This window comes from Oreochromis aureus, linkage group 17 (assembly GCF_013358895.1).
Source record: "Oreochromis aureus strain Israel breed Guangdong linkage group 17, ZZ_aureus, whole genome shotgun sequence".
NCBI classification, from domain to species: Eukaryota; Metazoa; Chordata; class Actinopteri; order Cichliformes; family Cichlidae; genus Oreochromis; species Oreochromis aureus.
The window spans coordinates 15,509,816-15,532,296 of record NC_052958.1 but is presented as its reverse complement, the minus strand read 5'-3'; positions in this window follow the sequence as shown (position 1 = coordinate 15,532,296).

Here is a 22,481-nt window from a genome sequence, read left to right as displayed (position 1 = left end):
TGTTAGTGGTGCGTTTGTGGACATCATGTAAAATCCTACCCCAGAATCTACTTCACTACACTTAGCCAGCAGTTTTAAATTTCCTTCAATGTCGCCTGCTCTGGCCCCTGGAAGACAATTAACTATGGTTGCGGTGTCTCTAGCTTCACATGTCTGAGAACAGAATCACCAATTACCAGAGTTTGACCCCGACGGGTGTGTCGCCGAGTGGGGAAAAAGCAGTTAGACACATGTATGAATTTGAGGAATGGACCCAAAATGCAGACACAAAGGAACGTGAAAGAAAATTTTAATATTAACAGAAAGCAAGCTGTTTATTAAGGCTGGTAAAATAGGCAGAACCAGCTTCCAGTTTGGATTCGGGAGACAGACACTATCTCTACTTTTAAGATTAGGCTTCAAACTTTCCTTTTGCTAAAGCATATAGTTAGGGCAGGATCAGGTGACCCTGAATCCTCCCTTAGTTGTGCTGCAGTGAACGTAGGCTGCCGGGGATTCCCATGATGCACTGAGTTTTTCCTTTCCAGTCACCTTTCTCACTCACTATGTGTTAATAGACCTCTCTGCACTGAATCATACTTGTTATTAATCCACAGCATGTCTTTATCCTGTCTTCCTTCTCTCACCCCAACCAATCACAGCAGATGGCCCCGCCCTCCCTGAGCCTGGTTCTGCTGGAGGTTTCTTCCTGTTAAAGGGAGTTTTTCCTTCGCACTGTCGCCAAAGTTCTTGCTCATAGGTGGTCGTATGATTGTTGGGTTTTTCCTCTGTATCTATTATTGTGCGATCTACTGTACAATATAAAGCGCCTTGAGGCGATTGTTGTTGTGATTTGGTGCTATATAAATAAAATTGAATTTAATTGAATTAAAAGATTACAAAACAAAAGGCAGAAGTGAAGCTAAACAATAACCTAACCTGGGGACAAACCATGAAACCTGACATGGATACAAACATACCTGGAACATGGAAACGTGGCACCAAAGACAACAGATGACCTGACACTGAACAAATGAGGACAGGACTTACAGTGGCTTGCAAAAGTATTCGGCCCCTTGAACTTTTCCACATTTTGTCACATTACTGCCACAAACATGAATCAATTTTATTGGACTCGCATGAAAGACCAATACAAAGTGGTCTACACGTGAGAAGTGGAATGAAAATCATACATGATTCCAAACATTTTTACAAATAAATAACTGAAAAGGGGGTGTGCGTAATTATTCAGCCCCTGAGTCAATACTTTGTAGAACCACCTTTTGCTGAAATTGGATTCCATTAAAATTGATTCATGTTTGTGGCAGTAATGTGACAAAATGTGGAAAAGGGGGACGAATACTTTTGCAAGCCCTTGTAAGTACACAGAGAGACAATGAGGGGATGAGGAACAGCTGGGACAAATCAGACCTAACAAGACAAGGGGAAACAAAACTAGACTCACTGCATATAGGACAAGGACTTTCACAATAAAACAGACATCACAAGGGTAATCTAATAAACAAATGAACTTAGCTAACCTAAAGAACTTATAAATAAACATCGACATCCAAACAAACTAAAACTTAAAATGCTGGGTCAACAAACCCAGGAAAGTGACAGTAAAATCATTTATTATACACATTATACTTATTTTCTTAAATTGCTTATCTATTATCTGTATTTTCACTTGAGGGTCTAGGGGTACTGCTCTTCTTTTCATGACAAATTAGGACATGTTTATGATAACACACTGACAATATCAGGCCAATTTTGGCATTACTCCATCAGTGAACAGCATGCCCATGCTAACTTAAACTAGACCAGCAAGCTAACCACATGTGTATTTAAGTGTTACTTAAGAATAGGAACCAAACAAATTAACGGAACGAAATTAACTGTAACAGCAGTTTGCAAAACACTGTGACACTTCTCAAGTGTTCCTACCTCAAATACAGCGAGTGTTGCTGTGTTTTGTTGTTAAATGGACGAGGAGAGCCCGTGGCTGGTGAGAGGATGCGGCATTTCGTCAGTGGAGCATAGAACGACGTCTGTGATTGGACAACAAGTGAGTAACGCTGCATCTGATTGTTCGAAAGCCTCAACCAAAGAGCTGCTGGTCACGGCAAGATACAAACTCGCCGGAGCTCTGAGTGAACTGCACATCCGGGACCTTCAGCACTCAGCAGAGATTTGTCTTGACGTATGTATTTACCTTTGATATCCATGACTCGACGCACATTTAGCAAGGTAAAGTTGTATGTTTAACAAGCTAATTAACGCTAGTTAAACGGAACTAAAACAATACACAATCGATTTGAACAAACTGTGTGATGAATGATGATAAATGCTAAAAATTACTTAAGATTTATCTTCAACAATAGATATTAGAAGTTTAATTTAACTGTTTTTAAATTCCCACTGGAGTTAAAGGGACCTGTGGCCTTGCACGTGCTCTGCATCTTCAACTGCACAGACAGTCAGTCTAAGCTCTTTTAAGTGTAGCTAACTGCAACACACATTTTTTTTTCAACACAAGATATGTTTGGGGGATTTAAATGTTAATAATAATGTTTTCGTATTTAGCACAAACCAATAGGGTCTGGGTCTCTGGCCCAGCGTTTCTGACGTTATTCTAAGTTTTTGAGTTTCTTATGTTTAGTGGCGGGTTAGTTGAGTTTGGCTTAACGTTATTAACATTGTTTTAAGGAGTTTATGTTAGGGTTGTATATTACAACGTTTGTATTTTCATGCCATTTTCCTGTTTTATTTTGAAAGAGTCTGTTGTGTTCAGTTCATTAATCTCACTGACCTGTTGTGTCAATAGAATCATTTGTGCCAGCTACTTCCTGCTCTCCTTCCATCCTGTCTCAACCTCCAACAGGAAAGTAGAAGTCCTCATATGGTAGGACCAGTGATTGTAGTGTGTGTGTTACACTGTCCTCATATTGTTTTAAGCTGTGAAGGACATGAGTGTGTTTCAGTTGCCTTCCTCATGTGGTTGGATCAACAACTCTAGTGTGTGTTACACTGTCCTCATATTGTGGGTAGCAGAACTGTACAGTGTTAAGTTTCTTTAGAATCTGGTATAAGGAAGTCGGATCCTTCTGTAATAATGTTCACTGATACAAATATGATCTGTAGTTAATTATCTAGTCGGGATTTATACTAGAGAATGTTTCTGACGTTATATTGTTGTCTTTTGTTGCAGACACCAAGTGCTGAGGTCCTGTCTCAGCCTCATACTTACCCACTTCATTCTTCCAACAGGTTACACATCATATTTTTGTATTTGGTATCAAGTATATGTGTCAGATGGGCCTAGTGCATAAATGAAATGCACTTTAATTGTATTAAAACAATCAGTTTCAGTCAAAGTTAACCAAAATCAACATTAGCATTAGGAGAAAGTAATTGTCTATACCATTTGTTAGTCCAAACTTTCCCGTAAAGCATCAGCGTGATCTTTATTCTGACTACATTTGATATTTTTGTCCTTTTACACATGTTTTTGTCCATTTAACCTCCCGCTGATCAGTTTACATGATTTAATTTCTGGGGAAATAGATGCCTTTAAATCAGTGTTGGGTTTGGAGCTTTTATTGACAACAGCAGAAGAAGTTAGAAGTCAGGAACATGAACTCTACATGTGTTCAGTCGTCATGTCCTCATATTGTTTTAAGCTGTGAAGGACATGAGTGTGTTTAAGAAGAAGTCCTCATATGGTAGGACCAGTGATTGTAGTGTGTGTTACACTGTCCTCATATTGTTTTAAGCTGTGAAGGACATGAGTGTGTTTCAGTTGCCTTCCTCATGTGGTTGGACCAACAACTCTAGTGTGTGTTACACTGTCCTCATATTGTTGGTAGCAGAACTGTACAGTGTTAAGTTTCTTTAGAATCTGGTATAAGGAAGTCGGATCCTTCTGTAATAATGTTCACTGCTACAAATATGATCTGTAGTTGATCATCTAGTCGGGATTTATACTAGAGAATGTTTCTGACGTTATATTGTTGTCTTTTGTTGCAGACACCAAGTGCTGAGGTCCTGTCTCAGCCTCATACAGACCAATCGGTGAGTGACATACCCACTTCATTCTTCCAACAGGTTACACATCATGTTTTTGTATTTGGTATCAAGTATATGTGTCAGATGGGCCTAGTGCATAAATGAAATGCACTTTAATTGTATTAAAACAATCAGTTTCAGTCAAAGTTAACCAAAATCAACATTAGCATTAGGAGAAAGTAATTGTCTATACCATTTGTTAGTCCAAACTTTCCTTTAAGCATCAGCTTGATCTTTATTCTGACTACATTTGATATTTTTGTCCTTTTACACATGTTTTTGTCCATTTAACCTCCCGCTGATCAGTTTACATGATTTAATTTCTGGGGAAATAGATGGCTTTACATCAGTGTTGGGTTTAGAGCTTTTATTGACAACAGCAGGAGAAGTTAGAAGTCAGGAACATGAACTCTACATGTGTTCAGTCGTCATGTCCTCATATTGTTTTAAGCTGTGAAGGACATGAGTGTGTTTCAGTTGCCTTCTTCATGTGGTTGGACCAACAACTCTAGTGTGTGTTACACTGTCCTCATATTGTGTGTAGCAGAACTGTACAGTGTTAAGTTTCTATAGAATCTGGTATAAGGAAGTCAGATCCTTCTGTGAATAATGTTCACTGCTACAAATATGATCTGTAGTTAATCATCTAGTCGGGATTTATACTAGAGAATGTTTCTGACGTTATATTGTTGTCTTTTGTTGCAGACACCAAGTGCTGAGGTCCTGTCTCAGCCTCATACAGACCAATTGGTGAGTGACATACCCACTTCATTCTTCCAACAGGTTACACATCATGTTTTTGTATTTGGTATCAAGTATATGTGCCAGTTGGGCCTAGTGCATAAATGAAATGCACTTTGATTGTATTAAAACAATCAGTTTCAGTCAAAGTTAACCAAAATCAACATTAGCATTAGGAGAAAGTAATTGTCTATACCATTTGTTAGTCCAAACTTTCCCTTAAAGCATCAGCGTGATCTTTATTCTGACTACATTTGATATTTTTGTCCTTTTACACATGTTTTTGTCCATTTAACCTCCCGCTGATCAGTTTACATGATTTAATTTCTGGGGAAATAGATGGCTTTACATCAGTGTTGGGTTTAGAGCTTTTATTGACAACAGCAGGAGAAGTTAGAAGTCAGGAACATGAACTCTACATGTGTTCAGTCGTCATGTCCTCATATTGTTTTAAGCTGTGAAGGACATGAGTGTGTTTAAGTAGAAGTCCTCATATGGTAGGACCAGTGATTGTAGTGTGTGTTACACTGTCCTCATATTGTTTTAAGCTGTGAAGGACATGAGTGTGTTTCAGTTGCCTTCTTCATGTGGTTGGACCAACAACTCTAGTGTGTGTTACACTGTCCTCATATTGTTGGTAGCAGAACTGTACAGTGTTAAGTTTCTTTAGAATCTGGTATAAGGAAGTCGGATCCTTCTGTAATAATGTTCACTGCTACAAATATGATCTGTAGTTGATCATCTAGTCGGGATTTATACTAGAGAATGTTTCTGACGTTATATTGTTGTCTTTTGTTGCAGACACCAAGTGCTGAGGTCCTGTCTCAGCCTCATACAGACCAATCGGTGAGTGACTTACCCACTTCATTCTTCCAACAGGTTACACATCATATTTTTGTATTTGGTATCAAGTATATGTGTCAGATGGGCCTAGTGCATAAATGAAATGCACTTTAATTGTATTAAAACAATCAGTTTCAGTCAAAGTTAACCAAAATCAACATTAGCATTAGGAGAAAGTAATTGTCTATACCATTTGTTAGTCCAAACTTTCCTTTAAGCATCAGCTTGATCTTTATTCTGACTACATTTGATATTTTGTCCTTTTACACGTTTTTGTCCATTTAACCTCCCGCTGATCAGTTTACATGATTTAATTTCTGGGGAAATAGATGGCTTTACATCAGTGTTGGGTTTAGAGCTTTTATTGACAACAGCAGGAGAAGTTAGAAGTCAGGAACATGAACTCTACATGTGTTCAGTCGTCATGTCCTCATATTGTTTTAAGCTGTGAAGGACATGAGTGTGTTTAAGTAGAAGTCCTCATATGGTAGGACCAGTGATTGTAGTGTGTGTGTTACACTGTCCTCATATTGTTGGTAGCAGAACTGTACAGTGTTAAGTTTCTTTAGAATCTGGTATAAGGAAGTCAGATCCTTCTGTAATAATGTTCACTGCTACAAATATGATCTGTAGTTAATTATCTAGTCGGGATTTATCCTAGAGAATGTTTCTGACGTTATATTGTTGTCTTTTGTTGCAGACACCAAGTGCTGAGGTCCTGTCTCAGCCTCATACAGACCAATCGGTGAGTGACATACCCACTTCATTCTTCCAACAGGTTACACATCATGTTTTTGTATTTGGTATCAAGTATATGTGCCAGTTGGGCCTAGTGCATAAATGAAATGCACTTTGATTGTTTTAATACAATCAGTTTGAGGAAAAGTTTCCCAAAATCAACATTAGTATTAGGAGAAAGCAATTGTCTATACCATTTGTTAGTCCAAACTTTCCTTAAAGCATCAGCTTGATCTTTATTCTGACTACATTTGATATTTTTGTCCTTTACACGTTTTTGTCCATTTAACCTCCCGCCGATCAGTTTACATGATTTAATTTCTGGGGAAATAGATGGCTTTACATCAGTGTTGGGTTTAGAGCTTTTATTGACAACAGCAGGAGAAGTTAGAAGTCAGGAACATGAACTCTACATGTGTTCAGTCGTCATGTCCTCATATTGTTTTAAGCTGTGAAGGACATGAGTGTGTTTAAGAAGAAGTCCTCATATGGTAGGACCAGTGATTGTAGTGTGTGTTACAATGTCCTCATATTGTTTTAAGCTGTGAAGGACATGAGTGTGTTTAAGTAGAAGTCCTCATATGGTAGGACCAGTGATTGTAGTGTGTGTTACACTGTCCTCATATTGTTTTAAGCTGTGAAGGACATGAGTGTGTTTCAGTTGCCTTCTTCATGTGGTTGGACCAACAACTCTAGTGTGTGTTACACTGTCCTCATATTGTTGGTAGCAGAACTGTACAGTGTTAAGTTTCTTTAGAATCTGGTATAAGGAAGTCGGATCCTTCTGTAATAATGTTCACTGCTACAAATATGATCTGTAGTTGATCATCTAGTCGGGATTTATACTAGAGAATGTTTCTGACGTTATATTGTTGTCTTTTGTTGCAGACACCAAGTGCTGAGGTCCTGTCTCAGCCTCATACAGACCAATCGGTGAGTGACTTACCCACTTCATTCTTCCAACAGGTTACACATCATATTTTTGTATTTGGTATCAAGTATATGTGTCAGATGGGCCTAGTGCATAAATGAAATGTACTTTAATTGTATTAAAACAATCAGTTTCAGTCAAAGTTAACCAAAATCAACATTAGCATTAGGAGAAAGTAATTGTCTATACCAGGGTGCCCAATCCCAGTCCTCGAGAGCTACTGTCCTGCAGCTTTTAGATGCATCCCTACTCCAACACAGCTGAATCAAATAGTTGGATTACCAATTCGGCATGCCATCAAGTCTGGCAAAGGCCTGATAACGAGCCATTCATTTGATTCAGGTGTGCTCGAACAAGGACGCATCTAAAAGCTGCAGGGCAGTAGCTCTCGAGGACTGGGATTGGGCACCCTGGTCTATACCATTTGTTAGTCCAAACTTTCCTTAAAGCATCAGCGTGATCTTTATTCTGACTACATTTGATATTTTTGTCCTTTTACACATGTTTTTGTCCATTTAACCTCCCGCTGATCAGTTTACATGATTTAATTTCTGGGGAAATAGATGCCTTTAAATCAGTGTTGGGTTTGGAGCTTTTATTGACAACAGCAGAAGAAGTTAGAAGTCAGGAACATGAACTCTACATGTGTTCAGTCGTCATGTCCTCATATTGTTTTAAGCTGTGAAGGACATGAGTGTGTTTAAGAAGAAGTCCTCATATGGTAGGACCAGTGATTGTAGTGTGTGTTACACTGTCCTCATATTGTTTTAAGCTGTGAAGGACATGAGTGTGTTTCAGTTGCCTTCCTCATGTGGTTGGACCAACAACTCTAGTGTGTGTTACACTGTCCTCATATTGTTGGTAGCAGAACTGTACAGTGTTAAGTTTCTTTAGAATCTGGTATAAGGAAGTCGGATCCTTCTGTAATAATGTTCACTGCTACAAATATGATCTGTAGTTGATCATCTAGTCGGGATTTATACTAGAGAATGTTTCTGACGTTATATTGTTGTCTTTTGTTGCAGACACCAAGTGCTGAGGTCCTGTCTCAGCCTCATACAGACCAATCGGTGAGTGACTTACCCACTTCATTCTTCCAACAGGTTACACATCATGTTTTTGTATTTGGTATCAAGTATATGTGTCAGATGGGCCTAGTGCATAAATTAAATGCACTTTAATTGTATTAAAACAATCAGTTTCAGTCAAAGTTAACCAAAATCAACATTAGCATTAGGAGAAAGTAATTGTCTATACCATTTGTTAGTCCAAACTTTCCCTTTAAGCATCAGCGTGATCTTTATTCTGACTACATTTGATATTTTTGTCCTTTTACACATGTTTTTGTCCATTTAACCTCCCGCTGATCAGTTTACATGATTTAATTTCTGGGGAAATAGATGGCTTTACATCAGTGTTGGGTTTAGAGCTTTTATTGACAACAGCAGGAGAAGTTAGAAGTCAGGAACATGAACTCTACATGTGTTCAGTCGTCATGTCCTCATATTGTTTTAAGCTGTGAAGGACATGAGTGTGTTTCAGTTGCCTTCTTCATGTGGTTGGACCAACAACTCTAGTGTGTGTTACACTGTCCTCATATTGTGTGTAGCAGAACTGTACAGTGTTAAGTTTCTATAGAATCTGGTATAAGGAAGTCAGATCCTTCTGTGAATAATGTTCACTGCTACAAATATGATCTGTAGTTGATCATCTAGTCGGGATTTATACTAGAGAATGTTTCTGACGTTATATTGTCTTTTGTTGCAGACACCAAGTGCTGAGGTCCTGTCTCAGCCTCATACAGACCAATCGGTGAGTGACTTACCCACTTCATTCTTCCAACAGGTTACACATCATGTTTTTGTATTTGGTATCAAGTATATGTGTCAGATGGGCCTAGTGCATAAATGAAATGCACTTTAATTGTATTAAAACAATCAGTTTCAGTCAAAGTTAACCAAAATCAACATTAGCATTAGGAGAAAGTAATTGTCTATACCATTTGTTAGTCCAAACTTTCCTTAAAGCATCAGCGTGATCTTTATTCTGACTACATTTGATATTTTTGTCCTTTTACACATGTTTTTGTCCATTTAACCTCCTGCTGATCAGTTTACATGATTTAATTTCTGGGGAAATAGATGGCTTTACATCAGTGTTGGGTTTAGAGCTTTTATTGACAACAGCAGGAGAAGTTAGAAGTCAGGAACATGAACTCTACATGTGTTCAGTCGTCATGTCCTCATATTGTTTTAAGCTGTGAAGGACATGAGTGTGTTTCAGTTGCCTTCTTCATGTGGTTGGACCAACAACTCTAGTGTGTGTTACACCGTCCTCATATTGTTGGTAGCAGAACTGTACAGTGTTAAGTTTCTTTAGAATCTGGTATAAGGAAGTCGGATCCTTCTGTAATAATGTTCACTGCTACAAATATGATCTGTAGTTAATTATCTAGTCGGGATTTATCCTAGAGAATGTTTCTGACGTTATATTGTTGTCTTTTGTTGCAGACACCAAGTGCTGAGGTCCTGTCTCAGCCTCATACAGACCAATTGGTGAGTGACATACCCACTTCATTCTTCCAACAGGTTACACATCATGTTTTTGTATTTGGTATCAAGTATATGTGCCAGTTGGGCCTAGTGCATAAATGAAATGCACTTTGATTGTATTAAAACAATCAGTTTCAGTCAAAGTTAACCAAAATCAACATTAGCATTAGGAGAAAGTAATTGTCTATACCATTTGTTAGTCCAAACTTTCCTTAAAGCATCAGCGTGATCTTTATTCTGACTACATTTGATATTTTGTCCTTTTACACATGTTTTTGTCCATTTAACCTCCCGCTGATCAGTTTACATGATTTAATTTCTGGGGAAATAGATGGCTTTACATCAGTGTTGGGTTTAGAGCTTTTATTGACAACAGCAGGAGAAGTTAGAAGTCAGGAACATGAACTCTACATGTGTTCAGTCGTCATGTCCTCATATTGTTTTAAGCTGTGAAGGACATGAGTGTGTTTAAGTAGAAGTCCTCATATGGTAGGACCAGTGATTGTAGTGTGTGTTACACTGTCCTCATATTGTTTTAAGCTGTGAAGGACATGAGTGTGTTTCAGTTGCCTTCTTCATGTGGTTGGACCAACAACTCTAGTGTGTGTTACACTGTCCTCATATTGTTGGTAGCAGAACTGTACAGTGTTAAGTTTCTTTAGAATCTGGTATAAGGAAGTCAGATCCTTCTGTAATAATGTTCACTGCTACAAATATGATCTGTAGTTAATTATCTAGTCGGGATTTATCCTAGAGAATGTTTCTGACGTTATATTGTTGTCTTTTGTTGCAGACACCAAGTGCTGAGGTCCTGTCTCAGCCTCATACAGACCAATCGGTGAGTGACATACCCACTTCATTCTTCCAACAGGTTACACATCATGTTTTTGTATTTGGTATCAAGTATATGTGCCAGTTGGGCCTAGTGCATAAATGAAATGCACTTTGATTGTTTTAATACAATCAGTTTGAGGAAAAGTTTCCCAAAATCAACATTAGTATTAGGAGAAAGCAATTGTCTATACCATTTGTTAGTCCAAACTTTCCCTTAAAGCATCAGCTTGATCTTTATTCTGACTACATTTGATATTTTTGTCCTTTTACACGTTTTTGTCCATTTAACCTCCCGCCGATCAGTTTACATGATTTAATTTCTGGGGAAATAGATGGCTTTACATCAGTGTTGGGTTTAGAGCTTTTATTGACAACAGCAGGAGAAGTTAGAAGTCAGGAACATGAACTCTACATGTGTTCAGTCGTCATGTCCTCATATTGTTTTAAGCTGTGAAGGACATGAGTGTGTTTAAGAAGAAGTCCTCATATGGTAGGACCAGTGATTGTAGTGTGTGTTACAATGTCCTCATATTGTTTTAAGCTGTGAAGGACATGAGTGTGTTTAAGAAGAAGTCCTCATATGGTAGGACCAGTGATTGTAGTGTGTGTTACAATGTCCTGATATTGTTTTAAGCTGTGAAGGACATGAGTGTGTTTCAGTTGCCTTCTTCATGTGGTTGGACCAACAACTCTAGTGTGTGTTACACTGTCCTCATATTGTTGGTAGCAGAACTGTACAGTGTTAAGTTTCTTTAGAATCTGGTATAAGGAAGTCGGATCCTTCTGTAATAATGTTCACTGCTACAAATATGATCTGTAGTTGATCATCTAGTCGGGATTTATACTAGAGAATGTTTCTGACGTTATATTGTTGTCTTTTGTTGCAGACACCAAGTGCTGAGGTCCTGTCTCAGCCTCATACAGACCAATCGGTGAGTGACTTACCCACTTCATTCTTCCAACAGGTTACACATCATATTTTTGTATTTGGTATCAAGTATATGTGTCAGATGGGCCTAGTGCATAAATGAAATGTACTTTAATTGTATTAAAACAATCAGTTTCAGTCAAAGTTAACCAAAATCAACATTAGCATTAGGAGAAAGTAATTGTCTATACCAGGGTGCCCAATCCCAGTCCTCGAGAGCTACTGTCCTGCAGCTTTTAGATGCATCCCTACTCCAACACAGCTGAATCAAATAGTTGGATTACCAATTCGGCATGCCATCAAGTCTGGCAAAGGCCTGATAACGAGCCATTCATTTGATTCAGGTGTGCTCGAACAAGGACGCATCTAAAAGCTGCAGGGCAGTAGCTCTCGAGGACTGGGATTGGGCACCCTGGTCTATACCATTTGTTAGTCCAAACTTACCCTTAAAGCATCAGCTTGATCTTTATTCTGACTACATTTGATATTTTTGTCCTTTTACACATGTTTTTGTCCATTTAACCTCCCGCTGATCAGTTTACATGATTTAATTTCTGGGGAAATAGATGGCTTTACATCAGTGTTGGGTTTAGAGCTTTTATTGACAACAGCAGGAGAAGTTAGAAGTCAGGAACATGAACTCTACATGTGTTCAGTCGTCATGTCCTCATATTGTTTTAAGCTGTGAAGGACATGAGTGTGTTTAAGTAGAAGTCCTCATGTGGTAGGACCAGTGATTGTAGTGTGTGTGTTACACTGTCCTCATATTGTTTTAAGCTGTGAAGGACATGAGTGTGTTTAAGAAGAAGTCCTCATATGGTAGGACCAGTGATTGTAGTGTGTGTTACAATGTCCTCATATTGTTTTAAGCTGTGAAGGACATGAGTGTGTTTCAGTTGCCTTCCTCATGTGGTTGGACCAACAACTCTAGTGTGTGTTACACTGTCCTCATATTGTTGGTAGCAGAACTGTACAGTGTTAAGTTTCTATAGAATCTTGTATAAGGAAGTCGGATCCTTCTGTGAATAATGTTCACTGCTACAAATATGATCTGTAGTTGATCATCTAGTCGGGATTTATACTAGAGAATGTTTCTGACGTTATATTGTTGTCTTTTGTTGCAGACACCAAGTGCTGAGGTCCTGTCTCAGCCTCATACAGACCAATTGGTGAGTGACATACCCACTTCATTCTTCCAACAGGTTACACATCATGTTTTTGTATTTAGTAATCAAGTTTATGTGTCAGTTGGGCCTAGTGCATAAATTAAATGCACTTTGATTGTATTAAAACAATCAGTTTGAGTCAAAGTTTCCCAAAATCAACATTAGCTTTACTTCTTTGTGAAGATCTTAGGAGAAAGAAATTGGCGTACCATTTGTTAGTTCTAACTTTCCCTTTAAAGCATCAGCTTGATATTTATTCCTACTAAATTTGATATTTTTGTGTTTTGTGTTACATTGTCCTCATATTGTTTTAAGCTGTGAAGGACATGAATGTGTTTTTGTAGCCTTTCTCAATTGGTAGAACCAACAACTCTAGTTTGTGTTACATTGCTCCTTTAAAGTGCTCCAGTAGAAAGCAAGGTTTAAGAACATTTTGTATTCACATTATAAACTATAAACTAGAATATTTTCTATCTTTTCTTGCATTCACATTAAGATATTTTCTTTTGTTTCCATTTATGACAGCTGGGAAGGTGAGAAGCAAGTGGACAAATGATGAAGTAAAGGTTGCTGCAAAGTACCAGGTAAAAAGGAATGTGACTGCTGCTTCCAAGCAGAGCCGGCAGCTCGTAAAGGCAGAGACTGGGTTGCCATAAAGTACTACATCCACAACAGGATCATTGCATTAAAAGAAAGATGCAAGGAAAAAAAGAAACAACCAAGAGAGATACTTTGTTGCTTCCACAGTTATGTCAATATTGTAGTTTTCTGTATTGCATTGTTCTTACTCATAAATCTGTGGTTTATGCTGGGTGCTTTTTCCAATTAAATGATAAGAAAGGCAGATAATGTTCCACGTTTTTATTGACATGAACATTCACTACAAAATGAATTAATGCATTACAATATTAAGACTTAAAAAGTAGACTGACCACATTTGACCTATGTCTTTTTTTAAGTCTCTACACAGCTCATATTTACTGTTTTATTAACACATAAATGTCTGATATTTCTGTCAGAAGTTACCCGACTGGTGAGCATTACTATTGTGCATCCATGCCTATTATATTGTAATCTCAAAAGGAGCCAAGCTTAAAAATACAGAACCTACCCTTACCTGGTCCTTATAAGTCATATATACTTGAAAATTATGTGTTTCCATGGGCTTCACAATTCACCTAAACATGAAATATCAGTGTGTGACCTTATGGTACTCATAAGTCACATAAACCTGACAGTGTCCTCACAAGTAGCATTAAATTCAGGTTTGACCAAAATTTCACCCTAGCCAAAATCTCAACAGATGGGCGTGTTCCTGGAAGCATGGGTCAAACTTTGTGTGATTCCCATGCCTCTAGGACCTTCAGAAAGGCACGTTCCCATTTGTCACATTTTTGTCATAGGTCCTGATATTTCACGAAAACACGTATGTGTGTGTGTGTGTGTGTGTGTGTGTGTGTGTGTGTGTGTGTGTGTGTGTGTGTGTGTGTTCTGTTTCCAGTGTTCCTTGTGTTTAGTCATCTGCTCAGGTTCAGTTTTGTTTTCCAGTGTTTCAGACCTTAGTTCCTCAGTTCCGTCTTTTGTTGTCTTTTTGGTGAGTTTAGTTAATTCAAGGTTTTGTCCCAGCAATAAAGCTGCGCTTTAAGTTTGAACTCCCCGTGTCTGAGTCCTGCATTTTGGATCCACCTCTCCTGCCTGCCTGCCACACAGCCAACCATGACATTAACAAAAATATTGTCGATCAAAGTAGCACTATCCATCATTATTCTGCTCGGCTTTAGAATCAACGGATGGAATCCAAAACTAAACATTGTATCAATAAATTCTGAAGTCTTATTATGGTCGTTTGCCTTCAATAAATCAATGTTAAAATCACCACAAAAAAAGTCACCTTCTCTTTGTGATTTTCTAATATTACAGAAATTTCTTTGGTAAACTGATCTATACAGGATGCAGGTGTACGATAAATGCAGCTAACTAATATGTTTCTCGATCTTTCACACTGAATTTCAATGGTTAAACATTCCATCAAGTTATCAATCACATCAGTCATATTATTAACAACTTTACATTTAAGATACGAAAAAACAAACATAGCAACACCTCCTCCTCTTCTATTCTTCCTATTTTGCCAAAACATTTCATAGCCCTCTAGTCCATCTTGCAATTCTTTGTCGTCATTCAACCATGTTTCTGAAATTGCTACCACTGCAAACTTATTTTGGAATTGATCAAGATACGCTTTAATTTTAGAAAAATTACTGTAAAGACTCCGACTGTTAAAGTGGATTAATGAAAAACCTTTTATCTTGGGATCCAACTCTTCCCCATTATAATATTCACATGTCATATCAACATTCTGATAGAGGTGGATATCTGGATCAATACTACTGTCCAACTCATAAAATTTATAATCATGAGATCCAAAATATTCCTTTTTTTTTTTTTTGTTCACACATTCACATGCATTTTTTCTCACACTTATCAGATGTTGTTCATATCACAGTCAGCAACACAATTCTTTTCCACACTGAACTCTATTTCTTTTGTTTAAATCTCTCAAGATCTGCAATGTCTCTGACAACAATTACTTTAGCTTGTTCTGGTGTCCCATTAAGTCTTATGAATACCTTACAGTTCCTGGTCCAGGTATCTTGGATGTGCCTTTCCTTCTTCAATAGTCTTGCCTGTCGTGCAATTTCAGCATTTCTCTTGGTGAGATGCTCATTCACATATCTTGGTTTCCTTTAACTTCTTTCCCATCTTTAACAGTTCAACTTTATATTTCCTGTTCACAAATCGTAGTATAATAGTTGGCATCTTGGTATGTTTTTGTGGAACAGTATGACATGCAGCTATGTTTTTACTATCCAAAAGAATGTCTTTGTCTTTGAAAAACTGAATAACTTGCTGCTCAAGCAAATCCTTTTCAGCTCTTGGTGCATCTTCCCCCTCCTTGTCACCTGCTGTACTCCGTGCATAGGTGTAGTGATTTGTCTTCAGTCCAGAAATAATCACATCTTCCATTCTTGTATATTGCTCCAAATAGTCAACTCTTTTTTCCAGCTCTTCAATCTTCTTATCTTTTTCCTTAATCACAATCTTCAGTTGTCTTATTTCTTCAATTAAGTCCAGTAGTCCTGCTTGCTGTTTCACCACCTTACTCAATTCCTCTGACATGAAGTTAAGAGACTTCTTAACTTCTTCAATATCTTCTGTTAGCCTCTTAGTTGTCATGTTTCTTGATCACCAATTTAAATTGTTAGCAGACAAAATGAATTCCAGGCTCCAGGTAATCCAATAGGCCAGGTGTTACTTGTAGAGCACATGTGATGAAAAAAAGGACCCTAAACTTCAGAATTTGTGGAAATACTCACACAAAATGAAGCAGAACTTCTTTGTGAGGATACAAGTCGTAACCAATCTTTTAGATGTTAAGTTCTTTTCGTGATGTTTGTTGGATTGCTAAGAGTAACAAACACAGTTTTCCCAATCAGCAGCCATCTTGGTTTTCTAATGAGCTTTGACAGAACAACACTCTGAACATCAGTAAAGTTTTATACCAACATCCTCCACACTTGTGCTATTGTGTTGGCAAACTGTATCCCTAAGCACACATATACACCTCTGCTAACATATTAAAAACAACATTTGTAGCATGTGACCCCTTCTCCAGGGCCACATGTGAAAACAATATAAGGTACACTATTCAATATGTTTAAATACCTGTCAAAACTACTTATATATGAGGAATAACACACAATAACACATAGAAAATTAAAGTTAATTCAGGCAGAAGTGGGACAAATGCGGGAGAATTGTTCCATACTCATATGTATAAACCCAGCAATACTTGAACTCTTATCTTGCATGGTTCTGTTTTATCATGTTATTAGTAACAGTCATTTCCTGCTATGCATTCATATTTTTCCAAGATACTTGGGGTGGCTGCAGGTCAGGAGGTAGAGCAGGTCATCCACTGATCTGCTGGTGATTGGATCCTTGGCTGGTCCAGTGTGTATACCAAAGCATCCTTGGACAAGATGCTGAATATGTATGGATGTTAGCTGGATGTAGGAAAAAAGTGCTTGTGTGAATGGGTGAATGAGGCATGTTGTACAAAGGGCCTTGAGTGCTGGATTAGAGAAGAAAAGTGCTATAAGAATTGGTTCATTTCAAATTTACCATTTCCACACAAACAGAGAGGGAGACAGAAAGAGAGACTCACAATCACAGACTCACAGAACAATATCAGACTGGCCAGCTGGTATTAATAGATATGGAGACCATGAAAAACCAAAATTAGCACTGAGCACCACACACCGTTTATCTGCCCACATATTTTTGGACATAATGGCAAATGCAGCTTTTTGAGTTTGTTTTTTGCTTATTTTAATTACTGCGCCCTCTGAGCAAGTTTCTGAAGAGTTTTTTTCACTATAGCGAGCCACTGTGTTCCACTCAAGGTGTTAAACTAATAACAGTAGCCAGTATCATCTCAAGTGAAGCGTCAGGAGAAGTAAATTGGAATAACAAGAACTGGAAACTAGGGACATGTCATTATTTTCGCAGTAGCAACTTTTACTCTTCTTCCTGTTATCTCTGTCCAGTTTGCATTGTCTAGCTCACACACTTTGTGCTGCAATAAACTTCTTTTTTTCTTTTTTACATTTTTACAACAACAGACCGAATCTGATATATTTTGCTCTCTTCTCAGAAGAACATTTCTTGCAGTATAATCAGCAAATAAAGAAAGAGCTACTTTGACTTTTATTAGCGCTAACATTTATCTCGTTTTATGACTATTATATTTCTCTTTAGGGACAGCTTCATAAAATCTTTGTCCAGCCAGCAAGCCTGTGAAGTTTTGTCTATTAAATTAAAGTTTGCACAAACATATCCCAGATTCTGTGTAAAAGGAGCTCCTATACTGATCCATATGGTGCTTTAGAGACACAACAAGATGGCCTGGCTCTTTGAATGATACCAGCAGCTGCTTGGTTTATGGCAGTAGAGAGGTAGTGACAAATATGTGGTGGATTTGCCACAGTCATTGCAAAAGGATGAAGGGAAAAGCATGGAGAATATTGCAAAAATTCCTGACTATTAGATCAACTGAGATCCAACATTTCATACAAACACCATGGTGTACGTTTGGTCGACAAAAAGTTAAATAGGGAGTGAAAATAAAGTTTCACTCCACCACTACAGTTTTGAATTGCATAGTGGAAAAATGGATGGATTTTTTCACAAAAATGAAGGGTGATAAGATTTGATAAGAATTGTCAAACTTCTGTTATCTTGTAGAAATGGCCAGCATTTAGCACAAACCGAGGCCCGGTCTAGTTGTTGAAGCAATCAAAAGACAAATAAAAGACAAACTGGTAAACTTGATGATGCAGAGCGTTATTTAGTCGCACACTATCAGCCTTCCTGTCAAAAAAACAGAAAGAAAAAAGACACACAGACAAACCCAGCTGCTGAATCTGGGCTGAAAAGACTCACACTCAGCTTGCAAGCAGCACCCATGTATAATTGATTAGGGTATTTTAGAAGAGCAGGCCAAATATGATAGATGTGCTTTATTAAATGAATTTTATATGCCCTCCTATTTTGTAAAGTTGGATAACCCCAAAGTTTGCCAGAGATAAATCCATAATGTACAATATTTGATGAAGTACTCAACAGTATGTTACTCTATGTGATGTTAATGACCGTTTGGAAAGTGAAAAAGTTGATTATTCAGGGTGCTAGTGTGGAAAAAACACGATTTGATTGATACAATGTTCACCGCTCGTACCAAAATAATTCAGTCTTCACTGAATCGCCACTTTGGAAGTGTTGTATATGTCATGGTTTTAGAACACACATATCTTCTGTGAGTACACACAAACATGCTGAGGAGAACCCTAAAATAAACCACCCTCCACTTTATTCAGGACACCCAAACTCTCAATTAAAGCTCTCTGGATGATAATTTAGACACAAACACTTCACTTCAAACACTGTTACTTCCTCAGACCCATTGTGTCTCTTCTTAGTATTTAAGTGTCCTCTAATTATCCATTACACAGAGAGCACCCACTCTCTAGCTGTAGCCATGTGACAGGTGTTAACGCGACACGTTTTTAATAATGCATTCGGAGCTCAAGTGACCCTCCTCAGGAATTTTTGGTCACATACACTCAGATGCGCGCACCGTCCTGCATGCAACAACACCATCTGCTCCTCCTTTTCCAGCTCTCTCCTTATCGCTCTCCCTTTCCATGCAAGATGACACATATTAAATGGTATTTTTAGCCATTAGCACTTGAAGCAAACAATAAGGTACAATGAATCGAAATCCGGCCTCATGTTATGGTTGCTTAGTGGGAGAAAATTGCTGGCATGTTATGTATTGAGTGTTTATGTACTGCGTGGAGGTTTATATACGAGTATCTCTCTCCCAGTCTGTGCTGAACTGTCTCCAACAAGCCGTCTGATTCCCAGTCTGACTGTTCTCAGCGGGTACAGCCTCAGGCTTTGCTGCCTCACACATGCACACACACAGACACGTCTGCCCGCGTTAAAGAAGGTACTGGCTTCTGCTCAGTATATACTGGCCGTATGGCAACCATACTCCTGGAATATTACCCTTCAGTGTTTCTGAGCACTCCACCTCCCTCCTCCATATATTCTTTGCCTCAGTCTCCTCTCAGCAGTGCTGTCAGCATGTCTTTGTTTCATACCTCCTCTTCCTCTGTCTGTCCAAGCTCTCTCCCCCACCCTCCTCATTTCAGTCTCTTTTCAATATCCAGATTCACAGTGAAGCCTCGCCATGCCGCAGCCCTCCAGCTCAATCTCTGCTTCACAGAATCAGATACTTGCCTCCGAATCTCAAAGTGCAACCTTCTTTTTTAATGCTCCATATAAACCAGAGATTTATACTTGAATTACGTTTCTGGTGGAGTGTCCAGCTAGTGTTCACACATCGCTTATCTATCCAATATTGCTCACACACCTGTGAGTTTTGGAGTTTTAGAGGCTAAGATGTTCACAGGATTTTTTTTTTAATCATTCTTTACAAATTGTTTTGCATACACACTGAAGCTCGAAGTCTAATCCCAAAGTCACCGGTTAAAATATTAAATACTTATTTATTAATAATGAACATTTGTTTTCTTTTTAACAAAATATTCTAGGACTTCTGTCAAAACTTTTTGGGGAAATTTTGCCTGTTATAAAGTATTATATGTGGCATCTCAGGTTTTCTGGCTAAATTTTATAAGGAAGCATCAAAACACCAGTGATGTTAAAAACCATAGTAAAGTGTAGCAAAGTGGTTTATGTAAGTCTATGATGAGATTACATCAACCAGTACAAGTTTAGGTGAAGTACAAAAGAATCCAGTTTGAATAACTGAAGTGAACTGAAACTGAAAACAATTCTGACATATCTGCACCTGGCAATTATGGTGAAAAGTAAAGAAAACAACTTCCATCGTCAAGCTGGTTTCGCCCATCACAGAAGATACTCACTACTGGAAATATCCTTTTTGGTAAGGCAAACATATCTAATGCATGATAAAAACCCTTGTGGATATTTTGGGGTAGTATGCTTTGACAATACTAAATATCAATTGAAGGATTAATGCTAATTAGTACACTTATTGTAAATACACTAAATACTACTAAGAGAGCATTATCTTGCAAATTAGCACAACTGCATTTTGTTGCATACAGGTATAATCTAGAAACAAACTTGATTTTATCAAAGTATGTTGTTTAATGCATTTAAATTTTTACTCTTTTTTTTTTTTGCCCAGTGTGCTGCTTAGGTAGAGATTGCAGGAAAGAGGATACATAACATCCACTTCCCTTGCTGCAAAAATTGCCTGTGCTATTCTTGCACGGGCTCAATCGGACATCATACAGACTTTGTACCGGGGAGCTGGCAGGATAAAGACTGTTTAATGTTCAAACTCACTGAGTCAGACATTTGCATTTTCATGTACAGCTCCACTGAGTAATGCTGAGACAAATTCAGGGCTGTAAAAAACAGATTTGGTAAGCAGTGATACTGAAAAGGATCGGTACTCTGAGCCGATATCATGGATATTCTTGTTGTGCTGTTTGTCTGGTGGGGCAGTCATTAAAAAAAACAAACAAGTTTTAAATAGGTACCATTACTGCAGATCATGGTGTTAAAAAAACAAAAGCCAAATATTTCCTACTTTATGCTAAACTAAATAATTCAAATAGAATGCATGCGCATGTAACAAGAGACAAACCTGCCTTCCAACTTTCGTTTATTTACCTCCAGTGGGGGTTATATACAGTAAGTGGGCTGCTGTGTTTTATGCTAGTTTGAAATCACCCACCAGCCAGAACACAGCCAATGGAGGTCTGCTCACAACCAGGCAGCATATTGAGTCTGCAGGGCACAGAGCATGAACAGACCTGACTCACCTTGTGGTCAAACAGATGCTGTTTTGAAAGTTCGTGTATTGTGAACATGTGCGTTTCTGTGTGCACATGAACGTGTGTGTGGGTGTGTTGTGGGCTGGTAGCAGCGGCTGACCTGTGACCCTACTGGGTCATTTGAGTCCAGTACTATTTTGCATAAGAGCTAAAGGTTTAATGACAATGGCGAGACCGCCTCACAGTCGCTTCCTCGGGGACAAGCCATTGGTAATTAGATACATAGGATAAGAGGAAAGTGCCCTTGTCTGAGCAGCTAGATATCAAAGGAGCTGGCAAAAAACTCTGTGAGATTATGTAATTTTCATAAAGTGTGGTTTTTATGTTTGTTTCATTGTGTGAGAAACACGGTCCTCATGGAGTAGCAAGCTGGGCAGAGCTGCACATTCAAAAGTTACTTCTTCAATTTATGTTTGAAGGGTTTCTAACAATAGTGACCCCTTTGTTTCTTTATGTATCATGGGATCTACTATTATATTTATATATTATTATATTGTGTTATGTCCTGGCAATTTATTCTTTTGTTTTTTTTAATGTCAGTGCGTCAAATTACCCAAAATACTAAAACTTATTTACTATAAAAAAATCCCATTGACCAGACTTTGGCTTTCTTATTGTTATTAAGTGTTTAGATACCAGGATGCATTGTTCACATAGATGTTTGAGTTGCTGCTTTATTCTTTGGTTATGCAACTACAGTGTCAGGCTTATCTGCATTGATCAGCTATGAGTTACCAAAAAATATAAAATGTTAGAATTAATTTCTGAATCATGAAGTCTTCTCTCTGCACGATTTGTCTGTCTGATCATCTATTCCAAGTTTTCTATGAGTTCACAATAAAAGCTTCTTTATGAATATGTGTTTCTGTCCATTGAAAGGTTGAAGCCTTTTTGTGTTTAGTTAGTATAAACAGTGTATTGCAGTAACTATAACACATCTGGAGCAAAAAAGACTGATGGACTGTCACATGATCACTGTTTGATATAATGCCAGTCAGATGGATTAAGAAAAGAACAGAGGCCTGTACTACAGCAAGATCCAGGTAACTTCAGGATTAAACCTGGATTTTTGGGGTGACAACGGTGGTTCGCTTCTCACCAAGGTACACTGCCATGGTAACTCATGCCGCAAATATTAAACAGTTTGAAATCATTACCAACTGACCAATCAGTTTTCCAGAAAATAGTGTCATCATTCCTAGAAGATCCCTCAGACTTCTGTGTTTAAGAATGATCAATTTT